The sequence below is a fragment of the Pleurodeles waltl genome, chromosome 12 (assembly GCF_031143425.1).
Source record: "Pleurodeles waltl isolate 20211129_DDA chromosome 12, aPleWal1.hap1.20221129, whole genome shotgun sequence".
NCBI classification, from domain to species: Eukaryota; Metazoa; Chordata; class Amphibia; order Caudata; family Salamandridae; genus Pleurodeles; species Pleurodeles waltl.
The window spans coordinates 636,369,134-636,395,596 of record NC_090451.1 but is presented as its reverse complement, the minus strand read 5'-3'; the positions used below and the strand labels follow the sequence as shown (position 1 = coordinate 636,395,596).

At 43.3% G+C, this 26,463-nt stretch overlaps 2 long non-coding RNA genes across 4 annotated transcripts in view; one reads left to right on the top strand and one right to left on the bottom strand.

Moving 5' to 3' along the window:
- Nucleotides 1-1,836: 1,836 nt before the first annotated feature.
- On the bottom strand, nucleotides 1,837-13,931 carry LOC138268453 (uncharacterized). Of its 3 annotated transcripts, none has more exons than XR_011200003.1 (8): nucleotides 13,878-13,931; nucleotides 13,633-13,691; nucleotides 13,063-13,161; nucleotides 12,496-12,536; nucleotides 10,998-11,046; nucleotides 10,144-10,259; nucleotides 3,946-4,028; nucleotides 1,837-2,200 (listed from the first exon to the last, which is right to left on the bottom strand). It is a non-coding gene; the product is annotated as an uncharacterized lncRNA (long non-coding RNA). The 3 variants fall into 3 exon arrangements; XR_011200002.1 differs by lacking the exon at nucleotides 13,878-13,931 and adding an exon at nucleotides 13,801-13,872 and having other exon boundaries at nucleotides 3,946-4,056; XR_011200001.1 differs by lacking the exon at nucleotides 13,878-13,931 and adding an exon at nucleotides 13,801-13,872.
- Nucleotides 13,932-14,338: 407 nt separating this feature from the next.
- LOC138268452 (uncharacterized) overlaps nucleotides 14,339-26,463 on the top strand; it is a 126,780-nt gene continuing 114,655 nt past the window's right edge. The window contains exon 1 of the long non-coding RNA XR_011200000.1: nucleotides 14,339-15,064. This is a non-coding gene — a long non-coding RNA (uncharacterized lncRNA). The remainder of the gene's footprint in view (nucleotides 15,065-26,463) is intronic.

Here is a 26,463-nt window from a genome sequence, read left to right as displayed (position 1 = left end):
ACACCGCCACCGCCGCGGCAGTCCACCACAGCTATTATGACACACATCCCAGAATCCGCCGAAATTCCGGCACCCACACAACTCCGCCACACCAAAGGTCAGTGTTAAACTAGAAAGAAAAAAAACTCCACCTTCACGCCAACAGAAACTCACCCATGCTATTACGACCCACTAATCCACGCAGCGGTCTTTCAACCGCGGTATTCCATTGGCGGTACACACCGCCACGCTCAAAATACACACATCTCCAAAACACCGCCACATTGGACAATTCAAAATACACACACCTCCCACACACCCAAAACAATATAAAACACACACCCACATCCCCCATACGACCACAATTTCGAGACGAAGGCCAGAGAGACATCATCACCCACACATCAACACTCACAACACCCCCACACATCACATCCACCACCCCATGTCACACCAAAGACACCCCCACTTCTCCGAGGAGGAGCTCAGGGTTATGGTGGAGGAAATCATCCGGGTAGAGCCACAGCTATTTGGCTCGCAGGTACAGCACACCTCCATAGCCAGGAAGACTGAGCTATGGCAAAGAATCGTGGACAGGGTCAACGTGGGACAGCACCCAAGAAATAGGGAGGACATCAGGAAGAGGTGGAACGACCTGCGGGGGGAAGGTGCATTCAACAGTCTCCAGGCACAACAACACGGTTCAGCGGACCCCCACCTCCTCCCCCACAACTAACAACATGGGAGGAGAAAGTCTTGACCATCATGCATCCTGAGGGCCTCAGATGAGTCGGTGGAGGATGGGACACTGGTAAGTCAAATCTTAACTAACACCAAGCCCTGCATGGCACAACTAAGCATTGACACCCAGCACAGCACCCACCGGGCCCAAACCTCCGTACAACGAAGAGGCGGGCAGACGACCCGAGCGAACAACATACAACGAAGAGGCGGGCAGACGACCCGAGCGAACAACATACAACGAAGAGGCGGGCAGACGACCCGAGCGAACAACATACAACGAAGAGGCGGGCAGACGACCCGAGCGAACAACATACAACGAAGAGGCGGGCAGACGACCCGAGCGAACAACATACAACGAAGAGGCGGGCAGACGACCCGAGCGAACAACAAAGAACCAAGAGGCGGGCAGACGACCCGAGCGAACAACAAAGAACGAAGAGGCGGGCAGATGACTGACAAAGGCAGGAGTGAGTGGTGGGTGCAGGGCACGCAAGAGAAGCAGACTTACCCATGGAGAGTGAAGACATGACTGCAACTAAAATGACATAAGTACTACATTACTTTTTTCTAACATTCATTTTTTGTCTAGCCCAGAAGGGCCAGGACAGGAGTACTTTAGAAAACACATTTTCTTGGTTGCATGCAAGAGACAATGAGACCATCCTCACAAATGTCAATAAATATTAAACATTCACCCTTTTCCAAGCAAGTTTAAGTACAAAGAAGTATGAAACAACTAAATATAGTTTTTTCCTGCAGCAGGATATCAAGGAAACCAGTTTCACAATAGTTTAAAAACTTAAGCATTCTGATTCTTAAAACAATTACATGACTAAATTACTTGCCAAGTAAAAACCTGGCAATGGTTTCAAAAACAAACACCACCATGCTTTAAGCCAAAATATATTCTTTATTCCTCCCTCCCCAAAGAAAACCTATTGATTTTTAAAGCACATGGCTACCCAGAGACCTCCCCTACAGGAGGAGTATACAATAATATATTGCTTGGTTCTCACTATCATTCTTTGTCTAGAACAGAGGGATCAGGTGAGAAGTACTTTATAAAATACATTTTCTTTGGCATAAGCAGGCAACAATGAGACAGTCCTCACAACCTTTCATAAACATTTAATGGCCCTCTTGGCTTTTGCAAACAAGTTTAAGTACAAACAAAAAATTTGAAATGCTGTAACTTGACAACCTTTTATTTTGCTGCAGGTGATGAACTGTATACATTGATGGCTCCAAACCTGCAAAAATACCAGTTCCCCAATTTGGTTGGGTGTGCGTTTGAAACACGGCAAGTCATTGTTACACATCATCTGTGCAGTTATCTTGGCCTCTGTACCTCCTCCCAAATCTTGTAGTTCTGACTGCATATGTTCTATGGTCCTGGAACTCTGATTAAGCATCTGGTTGTCAAGATCAATTGGGTCAAAGTGCATATGGGATTCCTCACGTCCATCAGCCTGGATATCTGAAAAAAAAAATGATTCATTATGATTATCTGACCTATAATGAAGCAGGCTACTAATAAATTTATTGTACTCACTAGAGTTTACTATATCTACTGAGATGAACTGCATTATGTAACACTATTAAACTGATTTCCTTCCCTATTTATATACACACACACGACATATCAAGTTTGTCTACTGTGACCGTTATAACCAAGCCAAGCCACATTTTTTAACAATGCTATATTACACTTATCTTGGGGTACCTAGAACATCAGATGTATCAGCTGTAATGAATCCCATGACAGATTCTGGCTCTAGCCTAGTTTTTACTAGTTCTTGGTCCTCCAGCAGCTCTGGCTGCACTGAACCCATTTACAAACTTCTCTTGTCTGATCTGCGTTCACACCAGCATTTCCTAAATTCCTCAAAGAATGTCACTATTCATTTTATCCTCTTCAGATTCAGGCACGGTGAGGGAGGAGTCCCCAAAAATTCACAGTCTCCCTTAAGATCAACTGCCACCTTGTATGTAAGCAATATTTGAGTGACATTGCTGGGACACAACCTGCAACAAATAGATGCTTCAAACTACAGGTTGCTCAACAAGATTTAATAAGCCACATTCCAATATTGACTCCAACATTTAGAGGCCAAATGTCATTCTAAACTAATTGCACTGCATCTTGGCAAATGATAACAAAGTAGCATGATTACCTAGCTTTAAACTAACCAGTACACTGGCTATCATGGCCCTTTCTTACCTTGTCCACTACACCCTGAAAACAAGTACATCACTACATTTCATCTTCATTGGATCTGTAACAAAATACTAGCTAACTGGCCTCAAAGCTATGCGCTTCTTCCACTTATCTGCAGTTGCTCCTTAATTGGCTTTAGAACCATCTTAAAATACCTAATACTGGTAACCCCAGGTCACTGAAGATTCCCCAATACTTCACACTCCTACAGAAGGATGCATTATATTACTTGATATACCCCTGCTGTATTTTTTATGATTCTCACACATAGCAAGTGAGCACAGAAGCTATTTTAATTACATGTGATGCTTAGTACAAGTTCCCCAGCTAATTGATAGCTTCACTGAAGATTTTTGGTGTCAAACACCTATTGGCCTCTGCAAAACCAACTGGGTAACCCACTACACTTTGCACTGTATAGAAAGCCTGTTTCCTACAGTGATGGTAGAGCAGTGGGGTCTGACACTTGACATTTGCTGATACGACTTGGTCAATATAGGTGGCTACATTAATAAATGTAACTGCCCTAATTAAAAAAACTAGTTACATTCCTGTAGTTTAATAGTTTCGTTATTTAAAATAAAAGACTTTAGAACAATAAAATGTTAGGATATTTTTTATAACACAAGTAGCTCTGCAGGTGTAGCTAATAAGCTCAACCTTACCTCCAGCTTTCTCAAGGAGTTAAAGACCCCCTGCAAAAGGTACTAAATCAACTGGCTCAAGCTGTACTACTAGAACACCCCTGCCAGAGTATGGGCAGGCCCAGCCTACCAATGAGGACCCTGAGAAGCTGCTACCTAATGGCTGAATGGAACTGGACAAAAGTTGCTGTGTTTGTGTTTAACTATTTATCTGGGTTTGAGTGTGAGAAGACATGGTCTCTTATCAAATAGCTAAAGGTGTCTGACATTAATACTTAAAATACTTTTGGCATTCCCAAAGCAGACATTTTTAAAGCCTAAGAGCAGAGACAAAAAGGGGCAATAGGCTTATGTGCTTACCTGAAGCAGACATTTCAAATTAGGTCACCAGACACTTAAGCACTCTAGTATTTGCAAGTCTGGACGCCACTGTGCTTTCATGCCTAAACAAAAACATGAGGATCGGGTGATCTGACATGGAAGAATTCAGGGAAAAGAAAACATGCATGTTTATCTGTTTTAACTAACAGAGCTGATCCTAGGCATCAACAAAGTTCTATTTACCAATATACAAATCAGGAGTTTTAACATTAAATGCTCTAAATACCCTTAAAAAGTTAATGATATGCAACGATCACAAAGTAGTCTGTGGGCCTCATTAATACAGTAAAGGATCTCAGCTTGGCCGGCCTGTGTTTTTGTATATTTCTACTGCACCAATTTCACCATCCTTAACTAGAAAGTTATTTCAGATCTGCCTGGAGAAATTCAATAACTGAGCATCTGCCTTAGGCACCATCTCTGGGGCTTTATAACCTGAACACTAAACATCAGCTTCAGACCAAAAGTAACTAACTCCAGGACTAACCTACAGCCCAATGTCACCCATGCCCAGGGCTCAACAAGTACTTATAAAGTACTATTTATATATTTCATACAGTTTGAATTAACTGTGCCAGTTAAGTTTAATTTATTGCTGTTGACCAAGGTTGTAATGAGGGCCTATGTCTATTGATTCATTTAGATTTCACAATTAAATTTATGTCTAGTTTCCAATGCGAAAAGTTACTGTATTCAACTACAGCCTGTGTTTTATGTGCATGCACCGCAGACTAAGCTTTCACTAAAAACAACCCAAACATTAAGGGAAATGCAGATGAATGGTATACCCACAACTCAAAGGTATTAAAAAAAAAAAAAAAAGATTGGGTCAACTGTCCTTAGTACCACAATACAAAATCACAAGAAGTTGAACTGGAATTGCTGAAAGTTATTTGTTTTTTCAAAGATGATGTAATTGAAGGAAGTCATTGCAACAGCCCCCATTTACACATCTTAAAATTAACTCAACATGGCACTCCACAATCCGTGCCATGCCCAAAAACTACTACTAGTTAAGTCACCCCTCTAGCAGGCCTTACAGCCCTAAGGCAAGGTGCTCTATTCCACAGGTGAGGGCATAGCTGCATGAGCACTATGCCCATACAGTGTCTAAGCAAAACCTTAGAGAAGGTCTAGTAGTTTGTCAAACAACAACGCCACAGTTCCATAATGGCTACACTGAATACTGGGAAGTTTGGTATTAAACTTAAGCACAAGAAACCCACACTGATACCAGTGTGGGATTTATGGAAAAATACACCTGTATGCTAGCCCTACTGCTAGGCTGACCGGTCTCTGCCAGCCTGCCATACCCACAGGTTTCTGGCCACATGGGGTGAGTGCCTTTGTGCACTCTGGTCAGACACAAAGCCCGTCCTGGGTGAGGTGCTACACACTTCTCCCTGCAGGAACTGTAACACCTACCAGTAAGCCTCAAGAATCAAACCTCTATTTATAGTGCCCCACAACTGACTTGTCCCAAGCACTACTAACCCCTCTCCTGCTTCAAAAAGCTGCAAAGACAAAGCAAGGCGTTCTTGCAGGACCAACGACCCCCAAAAAGCATACAGAGGACTGCCTGCATCACTGAGGACAAACTCCTGTGGACGGCAGATGTGTCCAACAAGAAAAAAATCTTTGCAGGGACTCACTTCACTCCAGAAGTGTGAGTCCAAACTACTCTTCACCCAATGCCCTTGGCCCGAGTCCACATGAATCAATAACTCAGAAAGGACTCCCAGGTGATTCTGACCACATGTCAGACCTGGACTGACCTCTCAACCCCCAACAACACCTACAGAGGGAATCCCAAGGACCCCCCTGACAATGACTAACATGGACAGATTTCCAATGCCTGGAAAACAGTGCCCCTGCAGCCCCCTGTACCATGAGAAACAGACCACTGGTGCAGCAACAACCAGTAGGTGGCCCTCACCCTTTCCCAGTCAGTGGCATGGCAAAAAACAACCCCTGTGCCCTGCCTGCAGCACCTAAGTGACCCCAGGGCCCCTCCATAGTTCTATTGAGAACCTGTCACCTTGTTTACACACTGCACCTGACCACTCCTGAGTAGTGTGTGCCTACATGGGGCACCCCAGTACTGTACCCCCCCCCCCCCAAATCTACCCTGACCCCCATGAGCTCTTACCGGCAAGTAGACCAGACCCAGAGTACCGCCAGTCTCCATAGGTGCCCTTGTTATGGACTCCCGTTTGACCTCTGCACCTGACCAGCCCTATGTTGCTGGTGTTCAGGGTTAGCTTGAACCCAAAGAATGGGGGACCTATGCCCCAGAGACTAAGTCTAAGTCAATTAGTTACTGCCAATACTCTACTATATTTTCCTCCCCCAGCCACTGAAAAATTGCAGTGTCCACTTTTAAAATAGCTTTGACATTTTAAATAAAATGGTATGTACTGTCAATTGAATTCAAAATGTTGAACTTATGCAAAGAACCTTTCATTTAATGTACTTATCTGCTAATTGAATCGTGCGGTTCTATAAATAAAGATATTTTTCTATATAAAAACCTATTGGCCCAGAGTTAAGTCATTGAGTGTGTACAACAAATGCTTTGCACTACCCTCTGATAAGCCTAACTGCTTAACACTACCACAAAAGCAATAGTATTATCTATTATTGCTTCCTTCAAGCCTCTTGAGAACCCCTGAACACTGCACACCATCTCATTTTGATATAGTATCAACAGAGCCAGCTTTTTACAACCAACCTTGACAAATCAGATCCTTCTCCGGTTCTTAACATGTCTCATTTCTAAAGCCGTTCAAGAGTGTAGTGTCATTGGCCACTACCTGGGAAGTGACTATGGAGGCTTTAACAGTCAGCATGGAGGTTGTGGATATATAAGTGACCAGGAGGTCACTGGATCTGCAGTGTGAACGGCAACAGAACAGATGAGCCATCTGACATTGTGAAATGCTGCAAGCTCTTCATGTGCATTCTGACAGCTGCAGATTGCTTTGCAAAGCACTCTGCTCTCAACCCTCAACCTTTTTAGGCCATGGCCTGAAACAGTAGTGGGCAATAAGTTGCCTTTCAAACTCCCATATAGCAACTTAAAATGAGAATGCATGGTTTAACAAAGCCTGTGTATTTGATAAAAGCCTGGCTAATGTGTGCACTTTGATTATCCATTGATAGGATTACCTTGTCCCAGAACTGCAGATACTCTGCCCTGTCCTTGCTATGCTCAAGGTGAGCAGATAGAACAGCCCTTAATTGTACCTGCCTTCACAAAAATATATCTGTAGCCACTTTGAAGGAAAGCAATCCTTTCCTTTTGTACCTGTTGTGTGTCAATCTCTAGTTCTGGTGTATTAAGCATAACTTCTGGTTCAAATATTGTAAAAATACAACACATAGGCTTCTGGTGCCCAGGGAAGCCTTGAAGTTAAAGGCTTCACCGTGGGAAGCAGCTGCCATTTGACATGTATGTGCAAGAGTGCCATGCGTTATTCTTTTCCTCCTTATACAAGTATGTACCCACTCCAGCAGAGTGGACTTTAGGTAGTATTCTCATCTAGAAGTTAAGCTTGTAATTGTACAAAAAGGCTGGGATGAAAAGGATCCTTGTGCACTTCAGAGAACTCCTTGGAAGTCTACCCCATATCAGACCCCAAACCCCTGTAAATCACAACTCTACTGGGAAAAGTACTTTGTCAGGAAGGATTGCTATGTTGCCAGAAGGGACTACTACTCTGCACCACGTTGCAGTACTGCCCTACTTTTCTTGTGTAGGGAACAGCTGCCTTACTGTTGCCCTGCTGCCTTCTTTCCGTCCCTATCCCCAGTTCTAGTGCAGGGTCGCCAGGACAACAAAGACCTCCCCTGCTCATTCATCTTGCTCTATACACCATCCACTACCAGAACCTCTCCCTTTCTGGGATGAGGTGCAAGTGAACTTGGGATGTAAACCACATGCTCTCCACTGGGCCACTGAAACAGGCCAATCTACATTGTGCTGCAGCCCACCTACAGCAGAGAATGCAGGCCGTGTGCAAGTCTAACATGACCATGATTGGAGAGTTTGGCATCACACCACGATGTAGCACCCTTTTCTCCTGCCAATGGAGTAGGCCCAGGGAGTGAGGCTTCAACTGCCAAACACCAATGCAGTGTTGCACCTACAAAGATCATCCTCACTGGCAGCAGATTAAGTTGAGGGGCAAAGACTTCACCTGTGTGTAGCTGCAGCCCTCTAACCTACAATGCACATCCCTCGGTGTGCTTCTCCTGCAACATGGTGAGGCTTTCTAGGTGTAGTACAAAGGCCTCACCACAACTCCTGTGCTTGCTGCCTGTGGAAAATCTGTGGGGGCTGCTTCTGATCACCGAGGGTCACCTGGAACTTCATTCTAGTGGAGTTTCCATGGACCTTGCTGGTTCCCTCCACTTCCCTTTGTTTGCAGTATTTGCCAAACCTTGTTGGTGGTTTTTCCACACAAGACCCACTGCAATTCTTCATCTAGCAGGGATGTTGAATGCACTCAACATCTCTTCAGCTGCTCCAGTGATGCATTGCTGAGCTTTGTCCTACTGAACAAATCCTGCATCCAGGCAGTTAAGAGGTGTGTCCTGCCACTCAGCTTAGTCCCATACTTCTCCAGGATCTGCCTTTGGTTTCTTGCTGTCTTGCTATATTCCCCTGAAATCATTTTGCCAGGTTGTGAGAACAGTTACTTACCTCTTCTCTCCTGGTCACGGAGCGGGCACTCTTGTAATTACCTTGTGGGATTTAGTTCCTACAACTCCTCTATCAAATCCACTTCCTTGGGTGGGAATGAGACTTCTGCGTTCCACTTTTAATATATGTGGTCTCCCAGGCCTTCAATATTGTCTATTGCCTGGGTCATAGTGGAAAGGTAAGTGCACTAAGCAGAACCACAATTGATATGAGGACCAAGTACAATAGGGGGCGGGTGGGTGATAGGGGTGCTGGTTGGTACTTTTGACAAAAATAGACCTTTGACCTTACAATAAGGTGAAGCTATGAAACGAGACGAGGTTTGGCCACCAAATATTTCCCGTGGAAAGAAAGTCACCTACAAGAAAACATTAATGTGAGTGAGGCCAGCTACAGCCACCTGAGAGGGTTAAGACTCCTAAATTTAGGAGACTACGTTTCTTTACGAGTTTCCTCCACTCTAAACTAAAATACAATTCCCCTTCAACCTACGGTGGAGAGAAGGCCCTCCCAAGCATGCAAGTATATTAAAGCTAATTAGAAAATTAAGTATGCACCGGTCACTGCCTTGTGAGCTCTTTAGTTATGTACCAAGTACACATGTATACATAGATCCTCTGTCAGACACCTGGTGCAGCACATCCGTTAATTCGTGGATGTTCTCATATCAGAAAAAGAGCTCTTGAAACACTTTCTAGTCTCAGAAGTCCTTCATGCCCAGTCCTAACAGCAATCTAGTCTTACTAGTGCCATTCCGCCACCACCTCAAAATATTCACTGATATAAACTACTATACACTTTATGAACCCATAAAGTACCTTTCATAGTGCAGGCAATGCCCTATGGAGAAGCAGGCTTCACCGAGCCAAGGGGATAACTGAGCAACACCAGGTCAACTGCAGAACATTAGCTTCTGAAACCACCATGTAAATTGTTCAAACTGAAGAGGAGGATCGATCAAATTAGTATGCCAAATTAAAGATCGAGACGTCAGTCTTTAAGGCTCCTGCTTTTGCCCCACTGCAAGGGTGTCTTCTGCTTACACGGAGTAAATTGTATTGTGCATTAGCGAGAAAGGCTCTCAGGGGGTTCTCGGATGCCTTAACTCGAGAGTTTGGAGCAGTCACTTGTTGACAATTACCTACAGCTAGGGCACCCCTCTGGACATTGTAAGGGGGAACAGGGAGCCATGTGGCAAAATAGGTGGCCATCACAGCCCCTACTGTAGTGCCGGTTAGGCTAAAAAGGTTTCATTTTGTCATTTGTATTTTAATAAATTAAAGCGGAATCTAATAAAAGGAGACATAAGACAAGTAAAAGGCAGGACAAAGGCTTGTTGGCTAATATGTAAACAAATTACACAGCTTAAACAGTTCAGTGGATGTTAAAAGCACTCAGCACCAAAGAGGTTTTCCTCCAACATGTGATGGAAATTGACTATCTGCCATACACTGTATAAATCCATGTCTCACCCTTAAAAGTGCAGTTTGATGGGTTCCAAGCAGATATGCAGGCAACTTTACCACTATGTGCTTTCGGAATTGGTGCAGCACGGAGACACCAAAGGCTCTTCTTAAGCTGTGGGTATCTGTAATATAGCAAGGAGATTTGTACAAAGCTCAAGTGGAGATATCAATATCTTCAGGTGAAAAAGTAGCAGGTATATGCATACATTAGCAACAATAAACCCTTCCAGTGTCAAAGCTAGCAGCTCTTCCTCTGCCATGAGGGTTTCTCATCTAGAAACCTGATATTTCACTGTGAGATGCCTGAATAGATGTGTTCTGAGCGTGCCTTGGGTGCCAGAATTCAGGCTCTTGAGAAAGGTGACCGTTCAGAGCCAATCTCCCCCTCAGTTGATGGCAGCACTGCAGCATGTTCACCCAGTGAACATCCAAAAACTGGAGTGCTCAGGCTTAAAAAAAGCTTTTGCTTTAATTTAGTCAGAACCTAAGACATTTTTTTAATAGATAAGTAGAGAAAGTGGAGATAAAGACATGAGTCAAGAGGAACAGTTGCTAGTCGATCTACAAGAGCATGGGATGGCAGGAGGCTAGTGTCTTGCAACACAAACACCTACTAAATTGACCAATCACCAAAACATCTTCCAACTTAAGGCACATGGGTATCCAACATTCTGCACTCATTGGACAGAAACAGGATTGCTTTTGGTACTATCAACCTGCATTACTAATTTAACCCTTTTAATTAAGTTGAAACATTCTGGACTTAGTTTTGGAAGTCAAATACAGAACAGTCTTTTCTGGAGACCTGCACATTCTGGATAGACCACAAAGAACTGTCCTTTCTAGTATACATTTTGTACCTTTCAACTGGTTAGGAGGTCCGCTTCAGCTGGTGATGGAGTTCAGAGCCTGCATGTAGGGTAAGGAAGAAGAAATTAAGTTAACAACTGAACTGCACAACCTTCAGGATCCTCAACAGCACCAATGCAAGTTGTAACCACCCAAATTGAGAAATGTGGGGTGCCACAAAGAATAAAGGCCCTGCATCACCAACTGCACCCAGGATTTCAAAAGTGACTCCAAGGGCTAATTTAGCTGGTCTCCTGTTGTGAGACGCCACTTCTTTGGCATAAATACTTTACACATTGCCTCTAAGTTGCCTGACTGCTTTGTACCAAACTACTCAGGGTTAAGCACGGGTTAAATTAGTGACACAACCCTGCAAGTGATTGTGACTTCTTGATAGGGCTCACTACAGTCAACCAACAACCGAATTTTTCATAAAAGGTTTGCAGGAAGAGCCAAAGAAATTCTTTATGAACAATAACTACTGACAAGACCCGAGATGGTGGAATCCATACCATGAACTGTCACATCAAAGGGGTATGGGGGGGAAACTACTACTTTCCCTACCTCCTACTACTGTGATGAGGTGCACCAACAACAAGGCGGTTTATGTAGTTAGGATTTGTTTTCCAGATTTAAGCCTTCCAAGTCCTATTGTGTCGCTCTTTGTGCAGGGATACTATATTAGATGATTTCTGCATGCGTTCTCCGAGTTCACGGTGTGGTTACAAAGTCAGACTATAGCCTGGAACAGAAGAAGCCTTCTCGAGTGTCGGCTTTGACCCCACAGTACCATTTTTGGCAGATTATTCAGGGCTACACTACATTTTAATGCAGTCAGCTTTCCTGAAAGCGCTCTGCAAGGACAACCCCAAGTAGAGCACTTCAACAAAGCTTACTAGAGACCTGAGGATTCACATCCCAGGAGTGGAGAAACTGTCTGCGGCAATCGCCAGGTTTCACTGAACCATTTCATTTGGATTAGTGAAAGTCAGGAGCGCACTCATTTTGCGAATACTCCACAAAAGACAGGGTCACCAACGGAAACTATTTGCAAAGACGAAGCAGCTAGCTAATTCATCACCAGCTGCGGAGGAGATCACTAGTGGAATAATGAGTACAGACGAGACCCACTCGAGAACCAGGTAAGTACTCCAGGACCAGCACTTTTATAACGACTGCCAGACAAAAAAATAAAATTGAAAGTCTGGGAACGGTCAATGCAAGCTATACCACGGTGTAGCAGCTTCTCATACCGCACCTCTGCGACAACCCAGAGCAAAAGCTAGAGAAAGCTCAAAGGAAAACAGGAGTCCTTCGAATTAGAGCAATTGGGGGGAGGGGGGTGCGGGTGTAGGGAAATACACAAGCAAAGACAGGAATTTCACTTCTGGTTAAGTCGGAAAACATGCAACTTCACATTAGGCCCACCACACTGAGGACCACCTTTGAGTGGGTCACACAGGCTATTGGACATGACACCCCCTCTTGCAAAAGGTAATCTGTACTCACCCATTTTAAGTTCCGAAAAGTTACAGGAAGCGGTGAAACAGCTGCACGAAAAACAAACACACAGTGTAATACAAGCTCATCCGTAAACTAGATACGTAACCTAAAAACCAAGACCACCTTTCAAATACATAGAAGTGTACCCCACCTCCACAAACACCCTGCCAACTGCGGCACCTTATAACGGTCCAAACGGGAACAGAACCTGCAATAAATGTTGTTACTAAATTCTTAAAACTGAGCTAATGAGTCGCAGTGCACTGTGGACAATCTCAGCTGCTGCCGAAAACTGGAGGCACCATTTCCCCAAATTCATAAACGGCCCCACCCTTGAAGCGCCCCTCCCACGTCCTGTTACTGCAGTCCGGACACAAATTATCTTGGAGGAGGACGACCCCCTGTCCACCCCCTCCCCGTGCACATGGGCTTAAGGAATCACCTAGAGACAGACACCGAACAGCATAAAGGCACAAAATCTGGATACATTATCTATTTCAAGGTCCAGCAGCCCCACAAAGTGCCCCCACCCAGATTGTAAAGCCCAAATTCTATAAAAACTATCCCTCTTACCCCTTTAAGACCGGCTGTAACAAGCATTGAAAAGCCAAAGTTCCCATCGTCTGCATTGCAGGTCATCGCCGGGACTCACTCCTCGAGAAAGGACAACAGCTGTGGATCAGTAAAATATTAAACCGTTATAGAGTTTGGAGCACTCGAACACCCCAGGACGGTACTTCCGCCGGTAGATACTCTTTCACGTTACCCTGAACTACAACTCCCAGAATGCAGTGTGAACTAAGAAAATCCCTTAAGTCAAATGGCGGAGGCAGCTAGCAGTTAAAACACTTTTCTTAGTAAACACCTCGATACAAACATGTAAAGTTACTCATTAAACCTGGAAAAGTCCAAGGCTGAAGAACCTTACAACTAAATACCAGTGTAAGCGTTTTGTTCAGGACAAGTTAATGTTTACTTGAAATATTAAATTAAGAAAAATACAATAAACAAGGACTACGCCATGATTTCGGAGCTAATTGTGAGCCCCTGGAAGGATTCACCTTGTTACAAAACATCTTCCAAGAAGCTAAAATTCCTACTAAGAACATACAATAACGATCCCACCGACATTCGTCCACCCACCTCCACTTTAAACCTTCATCCGAGCTCCTTCGAGAGAAAGCGGGCGTCAAAATCAGAAACTAGAAAACAAAGAAATCACAAATTACTAACCCACAAAAAACATTTGGTAAGAGATAAAACCACCTACTGGTGTTAATAACTTAACTACACAGACAGGTGAACACTTACAGGCGCCAACCACAAGGACACCGTCCGCACAACCAACTAACCTGAAGAGGACTAAACTATCTCAGCTCACCTCTTACCCTTTTTAAATCCACAGTCTGGGAGTCATCAGGTCACGTGGCCACCTCTGGACCAATCAGAGATTCTCCCATAATTATAAGCCACGCCTATTCAGGTCATGTGTCAGTGCTGGTGGCAAGAAGAAAGCAGGTGGGAACTGGATGGGATACAGCCAGGTGAGTGTGTCATTGATTGGCTCATGAGTGAGAGTGAAGAGCTGTGATTGGCCAGGTGGAGATAAACGGCATCCAGGTTAGATTGTGATTGATTGGCTCCTGAGAGAGAGAGCGAGGGCTGTGATTGGACAGGTGGTGATAGGGTGCAGCCTGGTGAACAATCTGGTGTCATTGATTGGCTCCTGAGTGAGCGCGAGGGTTGTGATTGGACATGTGATGATAGGAGGCACCCAGGCGAGGGTTTCATTGATTGGCTCCTGAGGGAGCACATTGAATTTCAGATAGCCATTTCCTTTTCCTGCAAATCATTCCTTATTACATAGTTCTTTATTGGTTCTGTTCCTGTTTATTTTGGGGCGGGTTGACTGCTGACATATGCTCCTTCAAATATAACTCACCAGAGGATGGAGGACAGTTCTTTCACCAAAGTAGAAATGTCTTTTTGTTTTCTAGTGGCTCTTTCCACTTTGTGTAATATGTCCCTCCTCTGACATGGTGCATTACTTATGTCCTACTGCTCATTTTTGTAAGGCTCTACGTTGATTATGTTATCATCTCCCTCCCACCTAGTCTTCCACCTCTCACCCACCCTCCTGCTGTTGTTCTCCTTGTTCCCAGCCGTGGCTTCGTCATACCCCGTTTAATGTCAGTCATCTGACTTGTTAAAGACATCAGGGCCATTCAGAAAGCTTTCCGAGAATGTATTCCACCAGTTGCTTAACGTTGGCTTTGTGGTTTGTAATTCACTTTTAGTGGCTTTTCTACTTGCTGAGTTTGTCTTAGGCTGTCCAAGTTCAGTTCGTTCATCCCAAGGAGTTAAACCTTTTCAAACCACCTCTGCATCTATTTTTCCACAAGTGCCCCTTTTCTGTAATCAGGGCTGTAAATCTTGTTGTTATCACGTATGCTGTGCATACAAAGACAGAGGTCAAATGTCAGACTGTCTTCCAAGGGAGCTTGGTCTTTACTTTTCGATCTGGGACTTCCACATAAGCGGAGTTATTTGACAATCTTGCTGGATACAAAGATGGGTGAGTAGGAAAGGGTTTTTGTTTATAACACATTTATGAACTGTGCAAATATGTCAGAATATATCAGAATTAGCAAATCACTAATGAAGCACATTTCTTATTAATTCTGAAGTGTGTTGGAAATAAATACTTTAATATGATCAGAATAAATCAATACACTGGATGATACCATTTTCACACTAACATTTGTGTGTGTATGTCTGTGCAAATGTAATGGTAATTTCATTTGATAATGCATTGTCTGTAATGTGTATGAGATGAAGCTGCTCGGAGAATTGGGTCTTGGGACACATAGGACTGACAAATTTGCAAATCCTGTTTGAATTAATGATGGAGAACCTGACAGTATGGGAATGCCATTAGCTACAAGACTGGCGCATATGTCTGGGAGATGTTCACCACATCAGATCACAATATACCTAAACATAAACAGGGTGCTGGCATGGACGTCATTTAGGTGTCCCAGGTGAGACCCTCGCTTGCCCTTTGCCACCCCTGGCACTGCCTTTGTGACCCCTGGCCTCAGAGGTTGCAGATTCAGTGCCACGTACAAAGTGGCTGCTCGTCCCTAAGGACTTCAGTTGGGGCTCCACTCTGTGTTTTGACAATTTTGTTTTACACTAATAGTGATTATTAATATTTTATTCACTATTAGTGTTATAAAAATGGAGTACAATTAGCTCGAATATGTCTTTCCATGGCAGCTGAGGTAAGTAAAAATTGTTTAGAAATGTATGTTGACTTCGTGCTTGCCAGTGAGTGTTTGTGTGAGACAGTGTATGTAAGTCTAAATTTGGATGGATGCACAAGATTGTGTGTGAGTGAAAGTGTAGTTCAAAGGGCATGTGATGTCACTTTGGCTACCCCCTGGCATTTTGGTGAATTGACGCCCATTGGAGCTGGACATGCTAAAGACATCAGTGAGCTTCTGGATCACACCTCTATTTGACGAGTAGGCTGACCATCTCCAAGACAGTGCTACAACCGTGATGTCTGTATGTCCTGGAGAACTCACAATGACCCCTTTTGACAAGGGTGTTCAGACAATCGGACTCATTCCTCATCTCACACAGTATAGTGGCCACGTCCACACTGACCACACTGTACAAAGAAGGTGGGTTGGAGGTGCCACAACTTGACATGTATTACTATGCCACACATCTGCACCACAGAGTACAAAGACTAGACATTGGAGACTATTAGCAAAAGCGTTTGGTAGCAGAGATGGTGGAATCAGGCCTACTGCCAGAATTATTAATGGAAAGTGCAGGTATCTCGAAAGACATCCCATACATAGTTTGACAGACATCAAGAATATGGCAACACGTTGTTGCGTTAGGGCTGAAACTGGCCCCATTCCACAGAGAGCTCCCAGTTTGGACGCTTCTGCAGATTAGACAAATGATGGACAACATATCCTTCCAAGCATAAAGGGAGGGCGGTGTGCTACACTTTGGGACTTCTACCCAGGAGAGACTTTTGTAACCTTCAAGGAGACTTGCAAATATTTTACTCTTATACATTGCCACTTCTTATAAGATGTTGGCTTAGACAAGATAGCCAAGTTGACCTGGCCGCCTTACCATGCCATGCCCAAACCTAGACACCCCCTTGGGGTCCTAGTGTCCTGCAGGACAGGCAGGCATTTGATTACACTTCTACATAAAGCTATGTGAGCTGACGCAGTGGGTCAGACACCATGGGCACGCATGACCTGAGACTGGTAGCTGACTTAAAGCAGACCCTGCACCTTAGAATAGAATACACAACCCAGAGCTGCCTACTGGGTAACATTAAAAGGAGGGCCATAAAATATCATTAAATTTTTGCACTCAGTGCTGGAGCTGGCGAGACATTGAATCCCCATTACTTGGATGGGTCAAAGAGCTTCCAAGATAGAGCGCTGGCACAGGGACATATTGGAGTGGTCACCAGCAGAGGAAACCCTTAAGAAGGTCAGCAGAAAGGACAAAAACATAAATGAAGAGTTCACAGTCTAGCTAAATTTATGTAAAACACATCTAGACCCAGGGGCATATTTATGAGAAGTGGCGCCGCACCTAGGGCAGCGCCCCTTTTCTTGCGCCCCTTAGCACCTCCCTAATGCCACTGTGGTTGCACCATATTGATAATACGGCACACCATGGCGGTAGTTAGGGTGAATAGCGTCATAATGTTTTAGGCTAGCGCTTTGCAGGACTAGTGTCAAAAATGATAATGCTAATCCTGCAATGCACCCAGAGGCCCATTGTAATCAATGGGAGCCGCTTTTAAATGCCTGCACTTAGTAGGCATTAAAAATTCAGATAAAAATGACACAAATGAGTCCCATAGATTCCTTTGCACCATTTTTTTGCCTCCCCCTTCCATACATTATGCCTGGGCTGGCATAATGTGGCTCAAGGGGTTACAAAGTGGCACGATGCAGCATTGCACCACTGTATAAATATGGCTCTACCTTTTTCCTCTTCCAACATCACATAACTGTAAACAAATGGCACTAATGTGGTATTGAATGGCACAAGAGCTCCATAAATCTGGTCCCCAATGTGGGAGACCCAGATTCAGTGGGAGGTGGGGTAGGGGGTCTTACTTAGCACCAGCAAAGGATAACAGATTACAAGTGTGGGTTGATGTGTTGAATCTGGAAGGAACTCTGATGACACTAGTGTGTGATGGACAGTTGGAGTTGCAACTTCTCATGTTAAACCCACCATGCCATGTACCTCATACTCAAATAACTGCTGTGTTGTTTGATAAAACGGATAAATAAAGGTTTAAAAATGATGTTGGATCTGCACTTTTAGTATGCAGAGCGGTTCCTTGTGTCGGGACTGAAGGGATTCTGAAGTGATATACTGATACCTGTCAGGAGGTTTCAAATTAACATGATTTCTAAGATGGTATCGTTTTTGTGAGGTCTCTAACTGTAGAGATTCTCTTCATTTGTTTTTACTTTATTACATTTGTGTGTGTGGGCCAGCATTTTCTAGATCCCTCCTGCGGTTTGCTTGTTATCATCCTTTTCAGGATTACTTTTAAGTCATGATTTGCTTGGTCTGTCCCCCCAAATATTCCTATCTATACTAGTATAAGCCTCCAGGATAATTTTGGAAAACTCACATCCCTGGTCGCTTTGTAGAACAATGCAATTGTGTTTTGTGGAAGAGAGAATCTTACTCTGATTCTAGTGTGTTTTGTAAAGGAGGAAAGCTTGCTCTGATGGAATATGACCTAGGAGAAGCGTAAATTTGACTCCACCCCTACACATCACAAATACACAATATATATGCACACTCAGCACCACGTAATCTGTCTGATCTATCATTATAAATGTAAAGTGTTGCACTTGAACTCTATACTGACAGGACGGGGAGTGTTTGCATTGAAAAAGTTTGAAGACCTCTGCTCTATTACTTTACAGTCCAAACCACAAATACAACCTCAATATCCAATAAAGCGTGATGCTAGAGCTCCAGTGAGGGAAATTCTCTCACAAATCAAGTAGCAGGGAATAATTGAACCCTGTATATCAGCTGAGGCTTTGTCCTATGTAGATGACATTTATCTGACAGATAACGATCCTAATTAGGATTCCTTAATTTTGGCAGAACATACATTCCTAACTCTGCTGACTATGCTCACCACATAAAACCACCTTAGATGTAATCCATCCAAATTTGTCAAACAAACACTGAATACCACACCATACTCTATTTCTCAGATCATTACAGACTGACATGCTTGAATCAAAACACTTACATAAGTGTTAACAAACCAAACCTGGTGAACCAGGTTATCCCGGGGCAATCAATTTCACATCAATTTCACATGTGTCACATTCAATGAAGGCAACACAGTACCAATAGCGTACATGCCACACTTATACTCCAATGCTGAAATGTGTTTTGCACCAATGGAACAAATATTGACTGCAGTTCAAATGGCGGCCATCGAGGAGAGGCCACTAAACCAGGGATATCACATTATTACGTTACCCCAGTTCCAGCCCTTGAGGCTGTCACCTAAGCCAGTGTTCCAAACACAAAAGCATTACATCAGAGATGGAGACAGTGGGCTCCCTCCTTGACTGACACTAACACTGATTATGTTTTTGATCAAAAACTATTGACCCACAAATATCTCTAGCGTGAGCTTGATTGCCCCATGCCTCTTGACCATTACAGATTCATCATTTATACTGATGGTTCAGCTCAACCAGCTTTGGGTACCAAACATCAGTACTCCATGGCTTGCATAGCCGTATGAGGAGTTATGAGGGAGTGCAAGTTTTGCCCTCAGCAGACATACACACAGTCCCTAGGGGTTTGCATAGTACAACTTGCCCTCAGCAGAGCAACATGCAGTCCCTAGGGGATTGCACAACACAACTTGCTGAGTTCATAGCATTGATTTTGACTCTGGAGCATACGGTGTACTGCCATTTGATAAAGTTTGTTTTGACCAATGACTTTGTGTTTCACCACTGCGCATATTAGTTGCTCAATGTTCACCAGTAGCACATGGTATGTTTTGTTCAGTTTAGCCGCCTATTGGCTTTGACATGGCATTAGCCATTACTTTCTGTATTCAGTTGAGCCGCCTATGGGCTTTGACATCGCATTAGCCATTACATTCTGTATTCTGCCTATTGGCTTTGACATGCTGTATCCAGTCTAGCCGCCTATTGGCTTTGACATTGCATGCCTATTGGCTTTGACATGATGTATTCAGTTTAGCTGCCTATTGACTTTGACATGCTATTAGATATTCTGCCTATTGGCTTTGACATGATATCATATATTATTCAGCTTGGCTGCCTATTGGCTTTGACATGATATTATACATTGATTCAGCTCAGCTGCCTATGGGCTTTGACATGATATTATACATTGCATTTTGTATTTAGCTTAGATGCCTATTGGCTTTGACATGACACTAGACATTGCATTTGATATCTAGGTTAGCTGCCTATTGCCTTTAACGTGGAGTTAGACATTGCAGTTGAGAATCCAAGCTGTATTTTTCCAAGCTGTGTTTTTGCACCAGATGAACCAAGATGTTTTGCTCTCACAGTAGACTAGACATGATAAGAGAGAGTACATGGGTGTTGTTTTTCTCTTCCCTTGAGCTTGGGAACAGGAGTAGTCTTGGAGACCTGGCCAGTCTCCAAAAGGCTTGCTCAGTTTCCCAGGTCTGAGAGGAGGGGGCACACCTTTGTAACGAATGTAACAGGCTGCAGAGAGTCAGATTCGAATCTGCCGGACCTCGTGCTGGAGCTTGGCGCCAGCTGCCAGCATCCCGTGTGGGTAGATGAAACTCTTTCTCGCGGCTGACAGGGGTCATCAGCTTGCAGACCTTAGAAAGATGTAGCTGTAAATAGTTCCTACACGGTGAAGTATTTGTTTTGCTTTGCATTCAATATCTTATAAATATAACCTGCTGTGTATATTGCAAACTGATATATTTTGTTTGATTAACGCGGACTTGAAAGCTACTAATTCGTCGTTCATTCATAAACATTGTGGTTGGGGAAGAATAAAATAACAATAAAAGTCTTCTTTGACCTCACAAGTGCATTTCTAGTGTGTTATGTTAGTGCTTAGAAACTAAATAAGAGGAAAGCACTACAATTGGTACCTGGAGTCGTGGGGTCGGTCATTAAGAGGTGATTAAGGGGGTTTGACGAGTTAGTAGATTTCGAAGTGCACACTTTAAAAGTGTAATTGTTTTTTTGTTGTTTGGAGAATTACAGAAATTTTTTCTGTTTGGAGAATCACAGTAGCACGGCAGACCATGTCTGAGAATACATGTGTTGATGAACTGCCTGATGGTGCTAAGAAAAACTGTGAATTGTTTTCTGTTTGGGGAATTACAGAAGAAAATGCATGTGTAGCTAAAAGGCCTGATAATGTTTTGAGAAATAATTCCTATTGTATATATGTAGAAAACGTGTCTTTTGGAAGTAATGATGACAGAAAGGTCTGGATACCTTTATCTGCTTACAGAGAAATGCAGGAGAAATGTAGGAAGTTGGAACATGAAAATAGGAATTTACGTGAGCAAATTAGCCCGACTGAAAGTTATAAAACTGCTGTTTTTGAAGAATCTTTCTTGTCCCATTCCAGTAATGAGGGGGTTAAGACAGCTCCGATCTGCACTGAGTTTCCGTGTGAGCCAGGGTTTTTGGCAGACAAAATGCATTCCTTAACTGATAACACGGAGGAGAGAGACCAGAATGTGATTTACGAGTTACCGTTGCAAAATGCACAAGTAAAACGAAAGATTTTAGAGCAAGAGCCGACTTTCATTAGCTTGTTTGATTTTTGGAAAAAGAATAGCCCTCATTTGAGAGAAATCCTAACACTTTTGTATATGGTCACTGTGAAAAATTATATGCAGCTGCGCGCTTGTGATTTGGCAAATGAAATAATGCAGACTTTAGGTTTCTGCGCAGTGCAAGAAGGAAATACTTATGTACATTTAAATCATGAACAAGGAAAGAAAATAGTGCCCCTAGCTAGAATCATACAATGGATCTGGTACTTGCAAGACAGGGCTAGAGTACCACAGATAAAAGAATTACCAATGAAATTGTGTGCACCATTTGAATTCGTGTCCACTGAAGATAAAAAGCATGTTTGTTTTACTAATGATTCATTGAATGAAATGTTGTTTTCTGGCACAGGAGAAGGAACAGCGTTGTATAATGTGTGTCAGATTTTAAAGCAAGAGCTACGTGAGATGTGTCATTTTTACGCTGATTTTTGGTTCATTGCTAATGTTTTAGCACCTAACTGGTTCAATTACCTTGCAGATGTTAATGAGAAAAATTCAGAGAGAGAAGTGTACACCCAGAATTCTGCCTTAGTGGGGATGGCTAAGTGGGTGCCCCAGAAATGTGAACAGCTGAGAGAAAAAGCCACTTACAGGTGGGCAGAGATGAGAGAGATGCACATTCCCCTAGTTTTGATAAAAACTGTGCAGCACGCACAAAAGCAATCTGTCATGCAAGCAGTCACAGAGCAGTTGGGGAGAGGAAAGTTACCAGAACAGAAATGGCAAATTGATCAGGTTTTAGGGAAAGTGATTGCTGCAAATTACCAAGTAAAAATCGAAATTATGCTGATACCTAGAAAAGAATCTGATTCATTCACACAAATTGGAGACAGAATGGCCCAAATTGACAAAAGTGCAGTGAATGGAGGTTTGGTAAAGAATGAGTCTGCCCCAGCCCTTCTGACAGTGCAAGAAAAGGGAAGCTGTGGCGCAGCAGATAAAAACCTCAGTGCTGATGTGTGGGCTGAAGCCCTAAGTGATCCTCCAGACCCTGCAGAAAATATAACAAAGGGCCTCAAAAACATCCTGCTGATTATAAAACAGGGAAAGAAAGAGAAAGGGTGCAGTTTAAATGCATACTTGTTTCTTTTGCAGATCCTACCACGTTTCGCCACTGTCCCTGAGTGTGCTGTGTGGTCCCCCTTCCGGTGTGTGCGTGTGGGGTCGGGGAAGGGACCGAATCCCCAACCTGAACCTGGCTGAGTAAAGTGCCAGCACCATGGATCCATTTTGCGCAAACTGCGCCTTCAGTTCAAGTTCAACTTGTTTGATTGCATTCTTCCACTGGACCTCCCTCTCGTATGGAACTCTGACTTTTGCTTATCTTCCAGCAAACCTTTCAGGTGGACCGTGCCTCTTTACATGAGCAGAACTCATGCCACATCAAATTGCTAACACTGTTGAATTAGAGACTCATTCAGAGTATAAAAATTGCCCAGTCTTTTTTATGTAGATGTATCTGATGTGAAAGGTTATGAAATCAATGTGTTAATTCACTTCTATTGCTTTACAGGGATTGCTTTGATCATAATGTTTTTTTTTTTTGTGCCGATGTTTTTTTTTGTTTTTGGTTTGACACAAGAGATATGTGAAACAAAAATTCATTGGTCAAAGGGCGGAATGTACTGCCATTTGATAAAGTTTGTTTTGACCAATGACTTTGTGTTTCACCACTGCGCATATTAGTTGCTCAATGTTCACCAGTAGCACATGGTATGTTTTGTTCAGTTTAGCCGCCTATTGGCTTTGACATGGCATTAGCCATTACTTTCTGTATTCAGTTGAGCCGCCTATGGGCTTTGACATCGCATTAGCCATTACATTCTGTATTCTGCCTATTGGCTTTGACATGCTGTATCCAGTCTAGCCGCCTATTGGCTTTGACATTGCATGCCTATTGGCTTTGACATGATGTATTCAGTTTAGCTGCCTATTGACTTTGACATGCTATTAGATATTCTGCCTATTGGCTTTGACATGATATCATATATTATTCAGCTTGGCTGCCTATTGGCTTTGACATGATATTATACATTGATTCAGCTCAGCTGCCTATGGGCTTTGACATGATATTATACATTGCATTTTGTATTTAGCTTAGATGCCTATTGGCTTTGACATGACACTAGACATTGCATTTGATATCTAGGTTAGCTGCCTATTGCCTTTAACGTGGAGTTAGACATTGCAGTTGAGAATCCAAGCTGTATTTTTCCAAGCTGTGTTTTTGCACCAGATGAACCAAGATGTTTTGCTCTCACAGTAGACTAGACATGATAAGAGAGAGTACATGGGTGTTGTTTTTCTCTTCGCTTGAGCTTGGGAACAGGAGTAGTCTTGGAGACCTGGCCAGTCTCCAAAAGGCTTGCTCAGTTTCCCAGGTCTGAGAGGAGGGGGCACACCTTTGTAACGAATGTAACAGGCTGCAGAGAGTCAGATTCAAATCTGCCGGACCTCGTGCTGGAGCTTGGCGCCAGCTGCCAGCATCCCGTGTGGGTAGATGAAACTCTTTCTCGCGGCTGACAGGGGTCATCAGCTTGCAGACCTTAGAAAGATGTAGCTGTAAATAGTTCCTACACGGTGAAGTATTTGTTTTGCTTTGCATTCAATATCTTATAAATATAACCTGCTGTGTATATTGCAAACTGATATATTTTGTTTGATTAACGCGGACTTGAAAGCTACTAATTCGTCATTCATTCATAAACATTGTGGTTGGGGAAGAATAAAATAACAATAAAAGTCTTCTTTGACCTCACAAGTGCATTTCTAGTGTGTTATGTTAGTGCTTAGAAACTAAATAAGAGGAAAGCACTACATACGGATACTGAAAGTTCTACATTTATTGTGCGCAATTGGTATTATTTGTTCAGCTCTTCAATGAACACTGACTCACACTACTGGCACATCAGTGCATGCAGAGATTCCGAAAGAAACTCCTCCACAAAAACTATTGTTTTATTTACATTTAGATAGAGTTTATTGCACCACACATCATCTCTGGGGCATGGGCATTGTGGACTCTCCCCTCTGCCTTCGATGTGGGAGGGAGGAAGGCACCTGTATAGAGTTGTGTGTCATTCCAACTCTTCTGGAAACGTGTGACATCATGCCTCACTAAAGTACTCTCTTGGGACATCCACCTAGACCCTAAATTAAACCTTCCTAATGTCACAGGCGGACTAGGGGAAACCGCTATAAATTACATTTAATGTTTTAGGACTTACTGTGGCAAAGCAGGATATCGCTCAACTATGGAAGGCTGAAACTCCACCACTGGTGGGCACTTGGAAAATGGGGATTGACCATTATATGGGCCTGGAAATTGCTGTGTTCCAGGCTCAGGCTGCCTTCATAAACACCGGAAGATGTGGCAACGCTAGGACAACTACAGGGGGCTAGTTCTGCTCTGATAAGCACATCAGAGCCCCACCTACACACTGAAATCCAATTATTCTGTGTCCCGCCAAAAGAGACTCAGTAGAAAGCCCTTCACTCTGGTAATGATACCCTGTGTTTACATTGCACTTCTTGGCCCTCTTCTAGCTTCTTTAAACATTAAAAATAGAAGTGTTACTATTACCAAATGTAATGGTACCCATTTTATCCACCTCGAAAGGACACAATGCTGAGTTGCCCTAGATTGTTTTTCAAACTCAAAACCTGCAAATCAAAGCAGATGTCAGCGATAAGTGTTTAAGTGGCAGCGGCATCTTGATGCCCTTGTGAAATGTTGGCTTTTGCTCGTTGGCTGATTATAAGCTGCTCTCATTACAGATGCTAATGTATTGATCTGTGCCTGGCGTGCCCTGATGTGCACAGTGGAATCTTCTTTATGTATCTGAAAACCAGACTTTCACACGGGTGCAGTGAGATAAAGACCATTCCAAGGGGGTAGGCGAGCAGATCTGATGGCAAAGTAAGAACTAGAACTAGGCCTAGATTTATCAAGGGCTCGCCTTGTGTCATGCAACGCAACGCAAGCCCTTAAGTAAGATTTACTATGCCATGCAAAGCCATAGTAGATCTGGAGTAACACAATGCAGCACAAGACTCAGTACTACGCGTTGGGAAGGTGTTCCATGGGTGAAACATCGGTGTTCTCGCGCACCCCCCATGGTTTTTGGCACATTCTCATTTTCACTAAGACTAGTAATCCTAGGAATGCGTCAAAACAATATGCCTTCCCAGGTGAGGCGTAACAAGGAGAAATATTTCTGTATTCTGCAGCACACATAGAAAGAGGAAATTCCTCTAGGGATTGCTTTCGTATGTGTCTCTTCCTGCACAAAAACTGTCCTGGCTGTAACACAGGCACCCTTGCTCCCTACCATAGTGCCTGGCAGCCGCAAGTGCGCCAGCACACAGGGAGATCAGGAATGCAGCTCAATTATTGCTTTATCCCTGTCACGTACAGCAGCAAGTTGTCTTTCTGCATGACTTTTTAGAACATTTGGGCCAACTAGAGTCTAGATACGATGCCCTGCATCAGAGACTCTGTTTCCAAAATAGCAATATAGCAAATTGTCAAGTTCTACCCGTGCACTACTCCTAGTTTAAACACTCTGCCTTTAATGAGAACTGGTACAGCATCACCTGTTGTGGCCAGGAATGAGTAACTCCATCTCTAAGATGTGAAGAATCTATTTCACTATTGCAAAATCACTATGCCATGTTCACATCAATGAGAAATGCAGCATCCTACAGGGCAATAAAGCCGTGGAAGACCTTGGGAAGCACCCATACTTCTCATCCACCAGTGCAACAAGTCACCCTTTGTAAGCTATAAGCCAAACCTAACAACAGAGACCGGCCTACTGACGCAATGGCAAGGGAAGGGTTTAGAGTCCAAAAGTGGCAACAGAGGCCAATTTGGTGTACCAGCATTATTCCAATTAATTCACACCCAGTGTTACAAAAATTGTAATCAGTAAAGGGGCAGAACTGCATCAACTAGGCAGAAGATGATCACTGAGATTGAAGTGCATTTAGCAAAATACAAAACTGATTTTCCCAATATTACTTGGAGTAAATGTGCTTTGTATCCTTTCAGTGAACCA